Genomic DNA, 18,995 nt, shown 5'->3' with positions numbered 1-18,995 from the left:
TCAGCCTCTTGCCTCATCCTGGGAGCCCCCAGCCAGTCAGTCATCACCCCAGTCTTCCCCACCAGAGGCGACTGGCCCCACTCTGCAGGGGGCAGCCCTTGTCTCTATGAGCTCTGAGCTGTTTTCCCAAAGGAAGGATTTTCCCTTTGCACCCAGGTATGAAGCAAGGGGATGACTGACTTTTTGCACCTGGACCCATCGTACACTTTGTCCTCACATCTGGCCCTAATTATCCCCATGAGGGTAGAAGAAGGCCGTTCCCTTTACATAGGAGGTGTGAGTCAATGGGACGCCTGAGCTTTCACATCTGGACCTTTCATGCACATTTGGTATGCACTCAGCTCCTGAAGACACAAGACAGAGACAGGGTTAGGCCTCTTAGCGTGGTGTGGCCATTGCTTCCATAAAATATCCAGGGTCTCTAAGCAGCACCAGGGAGGCAAGAATAAAGAAGCATGCAATCATTCAAGCCACACACACACACACACACACACACACACACGGAGAGACTATAGAATCCACCTGATCCTAAGGGAAAATGCAACTCTGGAATCAACCACGTCAATGTGTCATGCAGAAGATAATCTAAATGACCTGATTCTATAACAAATTTTCAATTATTAATAAATATTTGCTGTCCTTGTGTTTATTCTGAGATTACTGAGAGTAACATGGCCAGTTTTACATTACTTAAAAAAGATTTATTTCATGGGGCAAAATTTAATAAAACTTTACTTTTCTTCAAGTAAAACTCCAGCATACAGTAATTAAAATACTACTTTCCTGAGCCAGAGCCAGCAAGTTTTTCTAAAGGGCAGATAGTAGATATTTTAGACTGTCATATGACCTCTGCTGCATCTACTCAATTCTGTTATTGCAGCAGGAAAGCAGTCTTAGATATCTTTATAGACACTGAAATTTGATAGCCATATAATTCATATGTCTCACAAAACTTTATAACATTTAAAATAATAAAAATCATTCTCAGCTTTTAGGTCCAACCAGCACAGATTGTGGTAGAATTTGACCCAGGGGATGTAGGATGCTATGGCCTGATCTATAAAACCACAGTGGAACTGTGAGGGGAAGCATGCTGACTGAAACCTCCCACCCTGGCCAGGCACCACAGTAACCATTTGCATGAGTTGTTTTATGACAGGAGGTCCTGGTAAGGAACAGGGAACTAACAAGCCTCCAGCAGCTGGAAGAGTTCGGGAAAGGTCAAAAGGAGACATCACAGGTCCGACCACCTCCCAGAATCCTTCTCTCTGGCATCCATCTTGGCTGAACCAAGATGTGCACCAGCAGGAAGGACTCTGAGTCAGAATGATTGGCTAAAGACAACCCAAAAACTAATCCCATCACCGTAAAACCCGAGACTGTGAGCCGTGTGGCAGAGCTGTTCTGGGTTCCCTTACCCTACTGCTCTCCATGCGGGTGCCCTTTCCCAATAAAATCTCTGGCTTTGTCAGACATGTGTCTCCTCAGACAATTCACTTCCGAGTGTTCAACAGGAGCCCAGTTTCGGGCCCTGGAAGGGTCCCCCTTCCTGCAACAGTACCACCTGATGTGGAACACCCACTTTGTTCTCAGGAATCAGTGACCTGTAAGGATGTGGTTGTGAGCTTCATCCAAAAAGACCAGCCCTGTCTTGTGATGCTGGAGACATCAGTCATCTGTGGGTGAGACTGTCACTATTTAATAGAGAATCACCCAGAATAGCTTGGCCGGAGTCAACTCTCATCCCCACCCCCCACCTCTTCTAAGGCTCACATTTACCTGAAGGACATTTTTAACAAATTATATTTTAAACTAGCCCTGAAAGAGAAGACACTTTTCAGACAAGCACAAATGAATAAATGAATTATAAAACTTACTACAATGTTCTCAAGCAGTTTAATATTTCACTATATGGTTTTTTTCTCTATAAACTAGCAAGTTCCATAAGGGTGAAGGACATCTAAGAAATTACATAAACAAGATCAGAGCCCTGGGAAGTCCTAAATATCTGTCTCCTTGAACTGAGAGCTTAGGGCAAAACTTAGCAACTTCCCATATTTTAGCTTAATACTGAAAATGGATTTTAGTGATATTTTCAATTAAAGTTTTCAATGCATCAGTTTAGCAGGGGACTTACCAGAATGAAACTCATCTTTCTTGCAATAACCCAGTTACACCCCCACAAGATGCCTGTGCCTTGAGGCTGTGCAGTTAGAAACTGCCCATATTATCAGGGAAAGAGCGCACATTTCAAAGCAGGTTATGTGTTTAGGAGAGAGTGGAGGGTGCAAGGTGCGGGGAAAGGAACAAGTCCATTTTCCTGGAAGGTAGAGGAATCAGGTCCTGATTCACTGAATTGGGAGCATCTATTTTCCACATAGATTTTCAGAGACGCAGCTGGTGAAGACAGCGGATTGGCGCTGAGCTTGGCTGTCCTCCCACAGAAAGGAGAGCTGAAAATACCAGACTACTGCACGTTAGAGCAGCCTGACAAGGCTGCTGCACAGAAACCCCCCTCAAAGCCTGATGTGCCAGTCAAGGTTGTGGACAAAAACAAAAAGTCCCCACAAAATTACAGCCAGGAGAAGTGTGCATCCGTCTCCCATTTAGATGCGGAGGGAGGCAGCCCAGGGTTGGTCTGGCAGGGCTGTCCCAGAAAGCTCCATTCCCATCCTAGGAATACTGTTCTGTCATCCCAGGGGCGTTTGCCCCTCCAGGGTGGACAGGGAGCAGAATGGAGCCTCCCTTTCTAGGCTGACGTTCCCAGTAGCAAGACAGCAGGAGAAGAAGAGCCAGGTTCTTTCACCTAGAAAATAGTCAACAAGTTGCACAAATTGTTTTCCCTCCATCCTGGAAGGACAGCTTGTCTTGTAAGCATCCCAGCTTCAGAGGATGATGGGAATGTCTGTAGTCTCGGGCAGCCATGTGCTCAGTTCAAAACTGAGTGTGCAATCACCCTAGGAGAGAAGTGACCAGACTCCTAGGAGCCAAATGGGCATGTCTGCCATGTTCCCTCTACTCATACCCTTCCCAGAGCTCTTGCTGTATGAGAGTTTGTCCTTCAAATTGCATCCATTCACATTTCAGGAATGGGCTGAAAATCATGAGTTCATGGGTGGTTCTCATTAGATTTGCTGGTAGGCCATTGATTGAACTCCACTGCTAACCCACAGAGTGTCTCTGGCCAGGGGTGGCACTGGGGCAGGCAGTGTGGGCGAAGAATAATAAGGTACACAGTGGGAGCACCAAGGTGTCAGCAGAGGCTTCAAATCACAGGGGAAAGGAAAACACGGGGATACACTTGGGGTCAACACCCACATAGTGTTGTAGGAAAATAACTAGAATTAAGTAATTACTTCCCTGATGGTTCAGATGGTAAAGAGTCTGCCTGCAGTGCAGGAGACCCAGGCTTGATCCCCAGGTGGAGAAGATGTCCTGGAGAGAGGAGTGGCTCCCACTGCAGTATTCTTGCCTGGAGAACCCCGTGGACAGAGGAGCACGGCAGACTATAGTACATAGCGTTGCAGTCAGACCTGACTGAAGCGACAGCATGTATGCACACAGATACCTTAACAAGAAGACTAGTGAAGACCAGAGACATCAAAAGAGCCTAGACCTCTGAAGAGCTTCGAGAGTGCTCCATGCCCAAGATGTAAATGGAGAGTACATGGAAGGCGCCGACTACAGCTCCCCCTACGGCTCCTCTTGTCTGTCTCCCCCATTAGTAGGTCAAGAATGAACCAGGGGACCCTGAGTGGGCAAAGCAGAAGCCCGAGGGCAGGACCCATCCTCCCTGGCCAACCCCCTTCCTTCTGTCTCCACAGCCCAGGGGCCCTAGCCACCTGTGCTCCATGCCACACACCTGTGTAAACAGGTGTTATCACTTCTCCTAAAGAGTGAAGCACACTGGCGGAGAACTAGCACCTCCCAAACAGTGACACCCAACTTTAGACTAATGTGAAATTTAGGAAAATACAAATTGATGTTAAAACAGCCTATAACATAGCTTTTATTTTCACCAATGCCTGCATTATACAATTAGTCATAAGTAATCTTGTTCTAAACATAGGCTTTTAATTTAGAAATAATGCTGTTTTCTACTTTTTCAAAAATGTACCTTTGCAGCCAATGTTCAATTCCTCTCATGTCTTCTTAACCAAAGCAGACTTTTTTTTTTTTTTTGCATCTTCAGAGACCCTGTCAGAGTGTTTCCTGAAGGTTAGGTGAGAGTTTCCCGGGTCACAGTCATCCCTTCTCCTGTTGCCAATCCCTTCTCCTGTGCCAATCAGCACAGGTTTTTTTTTAACCATAAACGCTGGTTCTGAGAGCACTCGCTGAGTGACTGGCTCGCATAGACACGGAGCACTTTGTCCCCATCAGCGTCTGTGGCTGGTGTGGCCACTTGGAAGCAGCCTGGCGTCCCGGCCCTCACGCTGGGCGAGCCACCCTGCGGCCCCTTCCCTCACCGCTTCCACCCCCAGGATCCCAGGGCATTAGACCCTCGGGGCCGCTCTGCACTCCTACCTGACCCCTCACGGGTATGGACAAGTCATCCTTGTGCCGGTCCAGGAGGAAGGAGGTTCTGTCACAGCCCAGGGAGACCCACGGAGGAGGCTCCATCCCCTCAGAGGCTCAGGACTCCTCACGGAGGTCCTCAGGTCTCCTCAGGACTCCTCAGGACTCCTCAGCGCCTGCCCTCTGGGTTCTCACCTGCTGAACAAAGACTGCAAATGCCTCTGGAAGTGGGGTGGCTGTGGGGCAGGTGAGACTCGAGTGAGTCCAGTGTGGAGGGCAGGGGTTTCTAAGTTGCAAAGCACAGGCCAAGTCTTTTATGAGCTGGAAGTATGGACCACTCAGAACCTGCCCACCAAATGGAGGGATTGGTTGGCATCCTTGTTGAGGCAGTCTGAGCATGGGCTGGAAAGGAATCTCCAGGCACAGCATTTCAGAAGGCAGTGGGTTGATTACAAACAAAGAGATAATGTGGGCACTGCCAGCACAGTGGGCTGACCTCCTGGCAGACCAGGGAGATTTGGCAGTTTTTGTGGGTTTAATAACCAATTTTTATGGCCTCAAGACAAAGAAAATTCCTGCTGTAGGGCTGGCATCGGGTGATTGATTAGGGTGCTGTGGGGGTGTTTACTGGAGTGGGCATCTTTGCCTAATTGGGAGTCAGGAAGCTTGTTAGTGATGATTCGGGGTTTTGGCAATGGTTACAAAGGGCTGAGTTACCTTCAGAAGTGTCGTTGGTCCTGGGCTCGGCTTCTGTGGCCTTGGACAGGACTCACCAGTCCTGAGTGTAGGTTTCTTAGAGAGAAATGAGATGGTGGAGAAGGAGAGCTCCTGGTGAGAGCCTGACATCCATCCTTGATCTCAGCACAGGAGCTGCGGGTTTCTGTGTGCGCAGCTGTCCCCAGGTCAGAGCAGCTGCCTTCTGTGGGCCTGATGGTCAATCCTGATTACGTAAGACAGATGCAAAATGAGAGTTAAGACCTTCGTCAGGTTGTCCTCTGACCCCTTCATTCACAGCCTGGAACAGTGCTTCATGACACCTGCTGTCCCCACTACACACTGAGGGCTCCCTCCCCAGAGCACGTTCATGGAGGCCCACTTTGTTCCTGGCCCATTCCAGACACGGGCTCAGCTGTAGGTCAAGCAGGAGGCTGCAGACCCCAATTCTTATATGAAACTAACAGGCTCAGAGACAGAAAAAATAAAATGTATGCAAAGTCCAATGGTAATACGTATCTTGGGGAAAAATAAAATCAGGAAGTTTAGGTGAATTTCAGAATGTGTTTAGAGAGTAATCAATGGGGATGGCAAAGTGTTCTGAGCTGGGAGTGCAGCAAGTGCCAAGACCCTGAGGCCACAGTGGAAAGCATGTTCAGGGTTTTAATAGTGTGGATTCTTTGATTTTTCTTGAGTCTATTTTCCTTTCTCTTTTCTAGCTCATTAATATAAACCTGGGCACCAGTTTCTTGAATTCAGCATATTATATTGTGGTGAGTCAAAGTGAAAGCTTCAGTGACTTTGGATCAAGTGAGCACCTGTTTATTGAGTGGTCTCCCTGGGCCCGGCACTCTGGGAGTAACCAGGAGGCTGTGGAATGGACATGAAGGTCTCCCCCTTGATGACCTTGGTCAATGAATTTCCACCATGTCCTGAGGCCCCTTTTACTCCACTTTCTCTTCACCTCACCTGGGTCATGAATTCTGGTCCAAATGCTCTCATATATTTATCCTCTGTAATTCCTTCCAGATGTTTCTAACCGAAGATCCACCAAACTGCTCAAAGGCAATGCAGCCCCAAATGAGTCCACCCTTTAAGGGTAGCCACTAATCACCCTGCCCTCAAGTCCCAGGAGTGGCATCTGCCTCGTCACAGCCAAGCACCTCCCACCGTGATCCCACCACTGCAGGGCTCCCCACTGTTCTCTCCAGCCTCAGACTGCACACTGACCTTCACCTCTGCACCAAGCCACTCCCCTCAAGCGGAGGGCAATCGCACACAGAACACCATGTGTGGTCATTGCCCATAAAGAGGAGCTATGCCAGAGCAGAGGGCAGAAAGGTTTCCCTGAGCAGGTAGAAACAGGCCAGTGTGGCAGCAGAGTTCACACAAGGGTTGAGGCCGGCAGCACACTGCAGCCCCTTCCCCCAGTTCCCCAGGGGGGCCTGTGATCTCAGGCTACCATCTTGGTGGGCTGCCTCCTGTGTTAGAGGGATGCCCCATTCATTCACTCATCTTGTGTTTTGTCTTTGCACCCAGTGCCAAGCTTCAGCTAGATAACTAACTCACCCTTAGAGACACAGTTCAGAAGTTGCCCACTCCATGAAGACTTGCTGATGGCCACCCCTTCTTCTTGGTGCATCTGGGCTCATCTGAAACTCCCCAGGGCTCTGATCATGTTTGATTACCTCTCCAGCCTGTGAGATCTGTGAGGAAGGAACTCAAACTGTGATGATGCCTCAATGAGCAGTAAAAGAAACACACCGCATGTGAGTTCATCAAAGGTCTCTTTCTTCTCTTCCCTCTTTCTGGGACCAGGAGCTGAGGGGCCGTGTCTCACCCTCACCTTATCTGACACTTTAGTAGTTAGCAGGATTTTTATTTTCAATTGAATAAAGAAAGTTCATGACTGTACGTCCTTGAGAAACAAATGGCAGGACTCCTTCCAGATACCCGAGCCAAAAGATGACATCCTGGGAACATAAGCTGTCTGGGCCCCTGGGCAGCAGGAAGTGGGGACACAGAAACAGTCTTTACCCTCTGCCACCAGGACACGCTTGCTCCCTCTTTGGACTTAACCAACATACCTCATTATAATTAGCTGACTACAGCTGTAATTCAAGGTCTCTCCTTGGATGGTCTGTCTTTTGGAGACAGATTTAGAGGTCACCAGACCTCAATTCTCAGAGAAGGCAATGGCACCCCACTCCAGTACTCTTGCCTGGAAAATCTCATGGGTGGAGGATCCTGGTGGGCTGCAGTCCACGGGGTTACTAAGATTTGGGCATGACTAAGTGACTTCACTTTCACTTTTTACTTTCATACATTGGAGAAGGAAATGGCAACCCACTCCAGTGTTCTTGCCTGGAGAGTCTCAGGGACGGGGGAGCCTGGTGGGCTGACGTCTATGGGGTCGCATAGAGTCGGACACGACTGAAGTGACTTAGCAGCAGAAGCAGAAATTCAACTTACCCAAATCTGGAAACACTATTTTAGACAGACATTCCTAAAATATAATTATTCTTAATAGTTTATATCTCATTTACATTTTTTACGAGTTTTTTTTTCTACAGGTACTTTCCTTGTTGACAAACTTGTAACAGATATAACAATATAACAATATTTAACTTATAATAAACCTAGGCACAATGAAAATATTAAGCTTAATGTTAACGACTCTTAGACATGTCTATATTAGATTAGCAAAGAAACATTAATACTAGATATTTCATATTGAATATTTCCCAGTTCACGTGAATCTGATATTCTTTTAGGTTAATTTCTCTTGTATTTAGAATTGTCTGATTTGTAAGTACTTATTTTTCTTTGAAGTGAAGTGAAATGAAGTCGCTCAGTTGTGTCCAACTCTTTTCAACCCCATGGACTGTAGTCTAACAGGCTTCTCTGTCCATGGGATTTTCCAGGCAAGAATACTGGAGTGGGTTACCATTTCCTTCTCCAGGAGATCTTCCCGACCCAGGGATTGAACCCGGGTCTCCTGCATTGTAGGCAGATGCTTTACCATCTGAGCTACCAGGGAAATGTGACCCTCAAATCTATGGCCAGCTGGCTTTCAACCAGCATCTTGAAAGGATAGTCTTTTCAACAAGTGGTGGTGGAACAACTAGAGAGCCGGTAAGTGAAACCAACCAACCAACTCCCCCAACCCTTCCTTTAAGAATTTTTATTCTTCAACTTTTCTTTAGGCCAATTAAATTAGAACTCACTTACCATTTTGGCAATATTATTAAAACAAACAAACAAAAGACACACACTGAGACAGATAAATTGAGACAGACAGACAGAAATCTCATAGTTTTCCACTTGACATTTAAAATGTCTCTTTGACCACCCCACCCCCCCACCCATTTTTTTGAAGTTCTAATTTGCCCAAGGCTGAGGTCTCAGGCAAAGTGGGCTGTGTATTTCAGGGACATGAAAAGGGTTAACTTCAAGCTTTTCCCTAGGCAGTCTTTTTAACAAACTTGTTGTTTTTAATTGCATATGCAAAAAGAACTGGTTCTGCAATTTCCAAGAAAAATTTTTTTCAGTTTAACCAATTTTCTCCAGAGTCTAAAGAACATCATGGCCATCCTGTGTCAGAAAGTCACCTTTCCTTTCTGTAGTCATAGTTTTATATCTAAATTATAGGCCAAATGGTGCTCAAATTGACTCTGGTATCAGGGGCAGATCAGCTGATAAAAATCGTGGATTGTCCCTCTGGTTGGGAGGTCTTTGTCCCATGAGAAGGATCTGAAGGGTTAAGGGAATTTGCAGGAGTGGGGGAAGCTTGGTCCTTTCCCACCCTGAGAAACAGGAGTAGATACAAGGGAATTCTTTAGGATGTTCAGGGGTGGGGGAAGTTGGTTCCCTCCCCACCTGAGAGATAAGCATAGTTAGAAGGGGATCTTCAGAATGTTAGGAGAGCTTTTGATCCTTTAGGCTTTTGAATATAGGAGAAAGACCTGGACCGAAGGGAACCTCAGAATCCTCTCCAAGAGATCATGTGGGCATGAAAGGTCGAGTAGGGGTCGTCTAGGAAACCTGATGGAGAGAGACAGAGGGGGACAAGAAGGCAACAGGAAGGCAACAGGAAGACATGTGGCATGAGTCCCTGAGACCCGGATTCCAACTGAGGGCCCCGAAGGACTGAAAGTAAGGAGATTCTGAGTTCTCTCACTGCTTTGGGCAAAAGCTAGTGTGCCTTTCAGAGGCCATTTTTGGGGTTCCCCACAGCACAGGAGTGTGGCCGGGAGGAGCTACCTCATGTCCAAGGTCAGGGGCAGCAGCTGAGAGGAGCTACCTCACATCCGAGGTAAGGAGCAGCAGCTGTGCTTTGCTGGAGCTGCCGTGAAGAGATACTCCACGTCCAAGGTAAGAGAAACCCAAGTAAGACAGCAGGCACTGAGATAGGGCACCAGAGGGCAGACAGATGGAAACCACAATCACAGACAGCTAGCCAATGTGATCACATGGACCACAGCTTGTCTAACTCAATGAAACTAAGCCATGCCCTGTGGGGCCACCCAAGATGGACAGGTCATGGTGGAGAGGTCCACTGGAGAAGGGAATGGCAAACCACTCAGGATTCTTGCCTTGAGGACGCCATGAACAGTATGAAAAGGCAAAAAGATAGGACACTGAAAGATGAACTTCCCAGGTGCCCAATATGCTACTGGAGATGAGTGGAGAAATAACTCCAGAAAGAATGAAGGGATGGAGCCAAAGCAAAAACAACACCCAGTTGTGGATGGAAATGGTCTTAGAAGCAAGGTTTGATGCTGTAAAGAGCAATATTGCATAGGAACCTGGAATGTTAGGTCCATGACTCAAGGTGCATTGGAAGTGGTCAAACAGGAGATGGCAAGAGCGAACATCAAGTTGGACTATAGAGAAAGCTGAGCACCGAAGACTTGATGCTTTTGAACTGTGGTATTGGAGAAGACTCTTGAGAGTCCCTTGGACTGCAAGGAGATCCAACCAGTCCATTCTAAAGGAGATCAGTCCTGGGTGTTCATTGGAAGGACCGATGTTGAAGCTGAAATTCCAATACTTTGGCCACCTGATGGGAAAAGCCCCTGATGCTGGGAGAGATTGAGGGCAGGAAGAGAAGGGGACAACAGAGGATGAGATGGTTGGATGACATCACCAACTCAATGGACATGAGTTGAGTAAGCTCCGGGAGTTGGTGATGGGCAGGGAGGCCTGGCGTGCTGTAGTCCATGGGGTCACAAAGAGTCGGACACGACTGAGCAACTGAACTGAACTGAGTTTATATTTGGGCCAGGCCTTTTGCAGGGCTAAATTTTCCAGTTTCTGAGAATGTAGCCAATGGGTGAGTCTGAGAGAGGCTCCCAGGACGTACCAGAGCTCACTCTTAGCCTATCTGCCATAGAATGGGCTACTGAGAGTCACCGGCTGACAGAAAGGCGTCCCTTTTGTCCCATTGATCTCCTCATGTGACTAATGCACGCAAATGGCTGAGGGACCCAACAGTCTCGCCTGACAGTGAGAGGTGATCCGTAAGAACCGTGCAGCTAGGGCACCGAATGACCTGGGCAGAGATAGATTCCACACTTTTCACAAGTGCATGGGGAACATTCTCCAAATTGACCATATGTTAGGCCAGAAAATAAGTCTACTATCAGTTCAGTTCAGTTCAGTTGCTCAGTCGTGTCCAACTCTTTGTGACCCCATGAATTGCAGCATGCCAGGCCTCCCTGTCCATCACCAACTCCCAGAGTTCACTCAGACTCATGTCCATCGAGTTGGTGATACCATCCAGCCATCTCATCCTCTGTCGTCACCTTCTCCTGCCCCCAATCCCTCCAATAGACTCAAATCATACAAAGGAACTTTTTCCTGTCACAATGCAATGAAATAAAAATTAATAGTAGAAGGGAAAGTGGGAAAATCCACTTTTATGTGAAGATTAAACACACTCTTAAATAACCAGCAGGCTAAAAAATAATAATAAAAAGGAACTTAGAAAATACCTGAAGACAAATCGAAATATAAATGGAACATGCCAACATGTATGGGATTCTGCAAAAACATCACCAACAATGAAATGTAAAGCTATGAATGAAAACATTAAAAAGAAAGCTCAAATAAGCGACCTGTCTTTACACCTAGGCAGAAAAGGGAGAGCAAACCAAACTCAAAGCTAGAAAAAGGAATGAAAATAGTAAATATTGGCTCTCAGATAAATATACAGAAGAGGAAAACCAAAGAAATCAATTTTAAACAAAAGTTACTTCAAACAGGTCAACAGAAGTAACAAATCTTTAGCTATACTGACTAAGAAAAAAGACAACTAAAATCAGTAACAAATAGGAAACATAACTACTGATATCAGAAAGTAGCACAGCAAGGGAGAACTCTGAGCAGCTGAGCGCTGTAAGATTGGATAACCTGATGAAATTCTGTTATTTAAGCCTCAGTCTGTGGTATTCTATTCTGGCAACCCTAGCAAACTAGCACAGCTTTATCCTCTTTCTTGCAAATAAAAGTTATGAAAACAGTGCCCAAACCCACAAAGTATATAAAGTATCCTAAAGGAGGAAAAGAGAAAAGGATGAACTACCTAGGGTGTTGAGAAAAAGCTTTTTCTTGGTTTCTTACCAAAGTTAAAATAAGAACATCAAAACCAACTGAAAAGACTCATGAATAGACATTTTAGAGAAGCCAAACAACAACCGTGTTAGGACAACCAGAAAGTCATTCAGTTGGTAAAAACAGTAAAATAATATAGTAAAATAAAAACAGTAAAATGCATTTTATTTGGAGGTTTTTAAAAAATTCAATTTATTGAAAATTCCAAAGAGGTTATAATACAGGTACATGATTCAAGATACTGAAAATATGCTTTGCCTTAATCTGTGCCTCCTGTCATTTAGCCTGTGTGTCCAGGGCCATCTGGCCTCCATAGGTAGTATTTTGTTTCTTACAGGTCCTTCTAGAGTTCCTTGTAAGCAAACATGAAAATATATTTCTCCTTCATGCCCCAATTCAAAACACAAATAGTGGTATATTAAGCATGGTGTTTTGTTACATGTTCCTTTTATTTATTTGACAATGTCTTGGAAGTTGTCCTCTATCAGGACATAATTTCCTGCAGAGCAGTGCACTGAGTGAATGATGTAGTAGTATAATCCTTCTTGGCCATCCACATTGGGATGAACACTGATATGCAGCAATCTGTTTATATTACAAATAATGCTGCAATGGAGAACTGACCTGTGCTCTTCTGCTGCTAGCAAGTGTAGGATATATTTCTAAAGGATTTGTAACCTGGAGTATTTGTAACTGAGAGAGCATTTGATAAGATGCTACCAGTAAGATCCTTCTGAGCCATCAATGAGCCTTTGTCTTTAAACTGCAACTTCTCTATCACACCACTCCCCAACTTGTGTTTAAAACCGCTTTCCAATGCTTTCTAACATTCAGAAACCCTCTACAGTCTTTCCTATCATCAGCACTGCCCTTTATTCTCAGTGCAGTTACAACCTCACCGGGTACGTACCTGTTGTCTCCACTCTCCTCTGGGTCCATCACGCTCAACTCACTCCTTTAGAGCTGGAGCCAACATGGCCAGATAACTCCTTGAGTGTAGAGAAATGGGTCATGGATGATCTGAGCCAGGGAGCCTGGTGCCCAGGAGAGAGGGAGTGTCCATAAGGGGTGTAACTGGGGAGAAGGAAAGGTATATTAGGTTTGATCCATGGTAATTTTTCAGGCAAAGTTTCTACAGAGCCCAGACATGGGAGCAGGAATCTTGGTTGGAGAATTTGTGCTTGGGAATTTGTACCCAAATAGCACAGCTAAGATGGGAGGCGGGGACTCCAAAGGGAACAGCCTGTGAGTGAGTCTGCTGTGAACCTGCTGTGAGTGCCAGGGAGAGACACACACGGGGACAGGATGCAGCAGAGAGGCAGGAAGGCAACAGCAGGCATTCCAAAAGGAAGGGGAGAGTGTCATGGCAATAAGGACATGCCACAGAAGCATGTGCCACAGAAGGGTGGCGGTAAATGGAAAAGGGATCAGAAGTCATTCATAAGTCCTGGCAAGTTGCTTCATGAGAGGCTAAGGGCAGAATCAGACCATAGGATACAATGAAAAACAGATAAAATCAGTAGGTAAAACCCATTCATGTTCAAATCGAGATTTTGTTAAAATGCTGTTTTAAGGAACATAGAAATACAGTCTCAGATGGGAGAACGTTGAAGTTTAGGTGATGGCTGACAGAATGACTCCCTGCCTAGAAGAGATCCCGTCAGCAACAGTTCTGTGCAGAGTCGGGCAGAGAGCCCATGACACCGGCAGACAGATGTGATGGGAGACACGTGTGGAAAAGGCTGGTGACTGGAGGGCTTCAGGGAAGAGGGAATCTTGCAGACTACATGTGCCACTGTGTAGATAACATCAAGGGGGAGCTATTTGGGTCTTAGGAATCACTTAACGTGAAAAAAATTACTTAAACTGAATTTTAAATTGGCACCATGTAAAGTGCAATGGCTTTCCTGGTGGTTCGGGTCATAAAGAATCTGCCTGCAATGCGGGAGGCACGGGTCTGATCCCTAGGTCAGGAAGATCCCCTGGAGAAGAAAATGGCAACCCACTCCAGTATTCTTGCCTGGAGAATTCCATGCACAGAGGAGCCTGGCGGGCTATAGTCCATGGGAAAGCATAGTAGGAATAAACCCAGCAACGTGAGGAAGTGTGCTGTGTGCCGGGTTTTTCACCAGGACAAAGCCTGCCAGCTTTGGATCAACCCCTTTTGTCTCTGAACTTTACTTGTATTTTAGTGTCTTTCTCTTTTATAATTTAAAAGTCACATTCCTTAAACTTTCCAAGCAGTTTTCCTGGTAGGCTTTCTCCCGTGGAAGTAGGATTTCTAGGCATGGGTTCTATGTTTCCTTTCCACATAAACTTCATAAAAAGCCCAACATTTTTTTGAGGTAAAAATTCTGCAAACTGTTGAAATAAATTTATTTTGGTCCATACTGGCCAAGGCTACAAAAATTGCTCCTCAGTCTCCTGAGTTTAAAATAGGCTCTCTGGTACCATCAAAGTTCCTGCTGATCTCAGATCCTGTGATTTTGCTGGTGCCTTGACTATCGCATGCACTCTGTCTGACTGCCAGGGCCCTGTGTCATCCATCTGTGTGGGCACGTGGCATCAATGTGCTGTATTTATGGAGAAGTATTCAGAGCAGGATCAAATCCCGGGATCAGGGACTGGCAGCACTGAGCTAGCACTGACTCCGCCCCCCCGCCCCGCCCCCTTTCCGTCACCACGTGTGCGCTCACTCACTTTAACTCAGCCCCCATGTGTTTCCACCCTCCAAGTTGGTGCCCATCTCAGGGCCCTTGTCCCTGCTCTTCCCTCTCCTAGAATGCCGTTGTCCTAGAGCTTGAAGTGGCTGCTGTTTTCTGCTCACCTGGATGGCAGCTCAGACATTAACCTCTAGGATGGGCATTCTTGGACCAGCCTGTCTAATGCTGGTGTTTCCCCTTTACCATCCCTCGTGACCCTGATGTTTTCCATCAGTGTTGTTTAGTCACTAAATCATGTCTGACTCCTGCGACCCCAGGGACTGCAGCCTGCCAGGCTCCTCTATCCCTGGGATTTCCCAGGCAGGAATCCTGGAGTGGGTTGCCATTTTCTTCTCCAGGGGATTTTCCTGACCCAGAGATTGAACCCATGTCTCCTGCTTGGCAGGTGGATTCTTTACCACTGAGTCACCTGGAAAGCTCAGTTTTTTCTTTATAATGCTAATCAAAACTTTTCCCCAGTTAAAATTTTTATTTATGAGTCTGCGTACTCCAGAAAGTCACATGAGGTCAGGGTCCCTATCTGTTCATTTATTAACGTGTCTCCAGTGATTACAATTCTCAATTGATAAGTATTTATTGAGTAATGAATACAAGAGCCTTAAGGTCCCTTTAATTCAAATTCATGGATTAGAAATGAGACGTGAGCTACCAAGTGTCACACAGGTGGTCACCTCAAGCCAATCCAGAGATAGTGAACTGCACACTTTAGAGCAGAATGAACTGCTAGTGACTGAAAAAGAAGATGGACACTGGGATTCCGGTGAAAAACATTCTCCACAATATAAACCGTGGGAAAATTTAGTGTGACTTATTAGACCAACAGATCTTATGAAAACAGGAGCAAAAATGGCCTCGGTGACTTGATATACCTGAAGGATTCAAACTCAGAGACTCCTAAGACCTTACCCAGGATTTATTGGCATAAAGGTCTTCGGGGGGGGGGGGGAGCCATCTAAGTGTGTCTCCTGATATTTCATTTTAACATGTTCATGAGCAAAACAACAAATACGAAACAAAAGACACCTTCAAGCCAGTGTGGTTAGGCAATTTTAAATTATTGATTCAAAAGTACAATTTTCTCTTAAAATGAAATGTGATTTCTGCTTCTAAATACAAGAAGGAGTGTCTGGACTTCCTCACCTACTAGTGGTAATTAGAAAGCTGAACAAAATCCATGAAATGAACCCTGAGTCAGAATGCTTGGCCAGAGACAACCTGGAAACCAACCCCATCACCATAAATCCTGAGACTGCAGGTCACGTGGCAGAGAAGTCCCCTGGGCTTCCTCGCCCTGCTGCTGTCCTCCTGCCTGCCCTTCCCAATCAAGTCTCTTGCTTTGTCAGCACGTGTGAGCCCACTCTAGGGCCCTGGGAAGGGTTCCCCTTACTGCAACGATAAGAGCAACAGCGTCTAGACTTCCTCACCTACTATTGGGAATTAGAAAGCTGAACAAAATAGGAAACGGTTCTCAGAACCTGAACAGCAGGCAGTGTTAGGGTTCCAGGAATAGGTTCCTTGAGTGAAGGTGAACACACACATCAACCTGATGACTCCACAGCTGTCTGTCTTCAGGGGGTTTTCACGCTGCAGCTGCAGGCAGAGGAGCCATAAACATTCTGGCAAAAATCTGAATTGAGAACACTGGTGATCTGGGAGGCCACGGAGGCTATACCCTGTGTGGCAGGGCATCAAAGAGGAGGGAGATACTCAGAGAAAATGTTCCACAACTGCTTAATGATCCCTTTAAGTCTTTATCGAATATCAATATGAGGACACACAGGTGAGATTCCATAATGAACAAAAACACAAAAACAGAAAACATTGGTCTCACAAGCAAAAAAACAATTTCTTCTACATTAATTTTTTTTCAAAATATGGCAATTAAATGAAGGCTAGTGTGCAGTACTAGAGGGAAGGAAATGGCAACCCACTCTGGTGTTCTTGCCTGGAGAATCCCAGGGACGGGGGAGCCTGCTGGGCTGCCATCTCTGGGGTTGCACAGAGTCGGATACGACTGAAGCTACTTAGCGGCAGTAGCAGTGTGTAGTACACACATACATAAATGGATAAGTTTGTAGAAAGCAATTTTTAAAAGATGTCAATAAACCTCTTGTCATTCTAATTTTAGAATTCTAAAAAAGTGAAAAAAGTAATGTGGCAATATGTCTTTGCATACAAAAGGCATTCGAATAGCTTTCGTATTCTTTTAAATTTTTTTTAATTGGTGGAAATTGTTTTACCGTTTTGTGTTGGTGTCTGCCATACAACAATACAAATTAGCCAATAATTATATATATATATGTATATATATTTATATCTCTCGCTTCTTGAGCTTCTTTCCCCTCCTTCAATAGCTTTAGTTTTAAAATGGAAAAGTTATCAGGAGCCCAACATTTAATGTCTAAATACTAAAGAAATCGTTAACAATGTCACACATGTTCCTAACTCAATATTATCCTTCCATTATGATGTTTATGAAGATTTAAAAATACAGATCAGTAAGTGCATTGAGCAGCTACTATTTGCATTGCAAGGGGTCAGCCAGCACCACTTGCGTTAGGCTGAGACTAGGACACTTAAGCGGAGAAGGCAATGGCGACCCACTCCAGTATTCTTGCCTGGAAAATCCCACGGACGGAGGAGCCTGGTGGGCTGCAGTCCACGGGGTAGCTAAGAGTCGGACACGACTGAGCGACTTCATTTTCACTCTTCACTTTCACGCATTGGAGAAGGACATGGCAACCCACTCCAGTGTTCTTGCCTGGAGACTCCCAGGGACGGGGGAGCCTGGTGGGCTGCAGTCTATTGGGTCGAAGAGTCGGACATGACGGGAGTGACTTAGCAGCAGCAGCAGCAGGATGCTTGAGTGGTAGCAAAACAGGAAGGCACATTGTGCTCAGAGCTTGTGATGTAGGGAAGTTGGAGGCAGGCTGACAGGAACAGGGGTGCCCACGGGATTGCTTAGAGGAACATATTCCCGCCGATTTGTTTCTAATGGAAAGGATAAATGAGGAAACAGTCACTGACCAAGACCGGACTTTGAGGCCTAGTGCTGAAGACTTTGGGGGTCTGGGTTTCCACAATGGTTGCTGCGGGGCATGGGGCAGGGCCTCGTGGGTTGTAGAGCATTTCCTCTGCTTTTAAACAAATATTTAGATATACTGAAACTCTGGTCATCTTCAACTGAGCAGTTAGCTATTTTGTAGGTGAATTTTATTAATTACAGACAACGATAATAGTAATTTTTATTATAGATTTTTATATTTTTAATCTACTAAAACCTACACTATTAGAAATTCTAGAGCACCAAAGTCGTCTGGCCATCTGGTCGACCTGTCGGCGGTGCTCGCCTGACTACAACTAAACATGAACACAAATCCGGATCGCAGGGCAGAGAAGGCACAGCACCACCACTCCGCACTCGTTTCTCTTCCCTAAGCGTTCTCCCGTCCGCGCGTGTTCAGACGCCCTTCCAGGACTACACACCGCGCCAGGCTCGCGTCTCCTTGGTACCCTCAGCGGAGGGCCCGGGCCGTTTTCTGGATCTCAAACATTTGGCGCCTCTGACCACCGATCCCATGCAGGACTAAAGCCGCGCATTGGGCCACCTCCTTGCTCGCCCACCGCGTTCCCTGTTGTCACCCGTGGCGAGGGACTCGGGTGTGGTCCACACAACTTTCGAGCCCGTAAGGGGAACAGAAGACTACAGGCGGCCCCCGCGAAGACGCAGCAGGGCCTCCGACGAACGCAGAGCTCGACACGACAGCGGCCGTCGGAGAGCAGCTCCCCCGCCGCCCAGCCCTGGTACACAGGCGATCAGGACGTGGGGTTGGGAGAGCCTAGCCTGGGGATCGCGGTGCCGCTGGGAGGGCCGGGCGCGCAGCCCAGCGCCGCCTTGTTCCGCGTGTCCGGTCAGGCTCCACTCCAGGGGAAGACGCCCGGGATCCAGGGACGGCCGGCGTGAACCCTGCGCCGTCCGCCAACGGAGACACACGGCTACTCCCAGCCGAGGCGGGAAAACAAAAATGCTGATCCAGGACACCGCGCGGGGCACTTTACTCTCCTGGCTGCGAGCCGTACCCCAGGCGGCCCCGCGGGCGGAGGAAACGTCCGGATCGCCGTCTAGCTTCTAAAGACACGGCCCGTGCTCGCCACGCAAGCCTGACCGTTCAAGAGGGAGCAGGACGCGTCCAGGCCCGGAGACGGGGCCCAGGCGCGCCCGCCAACGAGCCCTGCGAGCCCATACTCGGCCGGTCTGGCCAAGCACCAGAGCCTGGAGCGTGGGGACCCCGGAGGGAGACGAAGGCCCCTAACGGTGACCCAGGAGTTTGGCCCACGAGCCACAGGCACTCCGGCGCCGCAGACCCTTTCCCTGCTCGCTCCGAGGCCCCGAGGATGGAAGACCGCGAGGAGATGCTGGTCGACCAG

General features: G+C 46.9%; 1 long non-coding RNA gene across 1 annotated transcript; it reads right to left on the bottom strand.

Moving 5' to 3' along the window:
* Positions 1-630: 630 nt before the first annotated feature.
* Positions 631-5,455, bottom strand: LOC147342683 (uncharacterized). The gene is made up of 2 exons (XR_015157075.1): positions 5,233-5,455; positions 631-2,806 (listed from the first exon to the last, which is right to left on the bottom strand). It is a non-coding gene; the product is annotated as an uncharacterized LOC147342683 (long non-coding RNA).
* Positions 5,456-18,995: the final 13,540 nt, after the last annotated feature.

Source organism: Bos grunniens, chromosome 28, assembly GCF_055505025.1.
Source record: "Bos grunniens cultivar Pamir isolate PY7600 chromosome 28, Bosgru_T2T1.0, whole genome shotgun sequence".
NCBI classification, from domain to species: Eukaryota; Metazoa; Chordata; class Mammalia; order Artiodactyla; family Bovidae; genus Bos; species Bos grunniens.
This window is presented reverse-complemented; position numbering and strand designations above follow the sequence as displayed.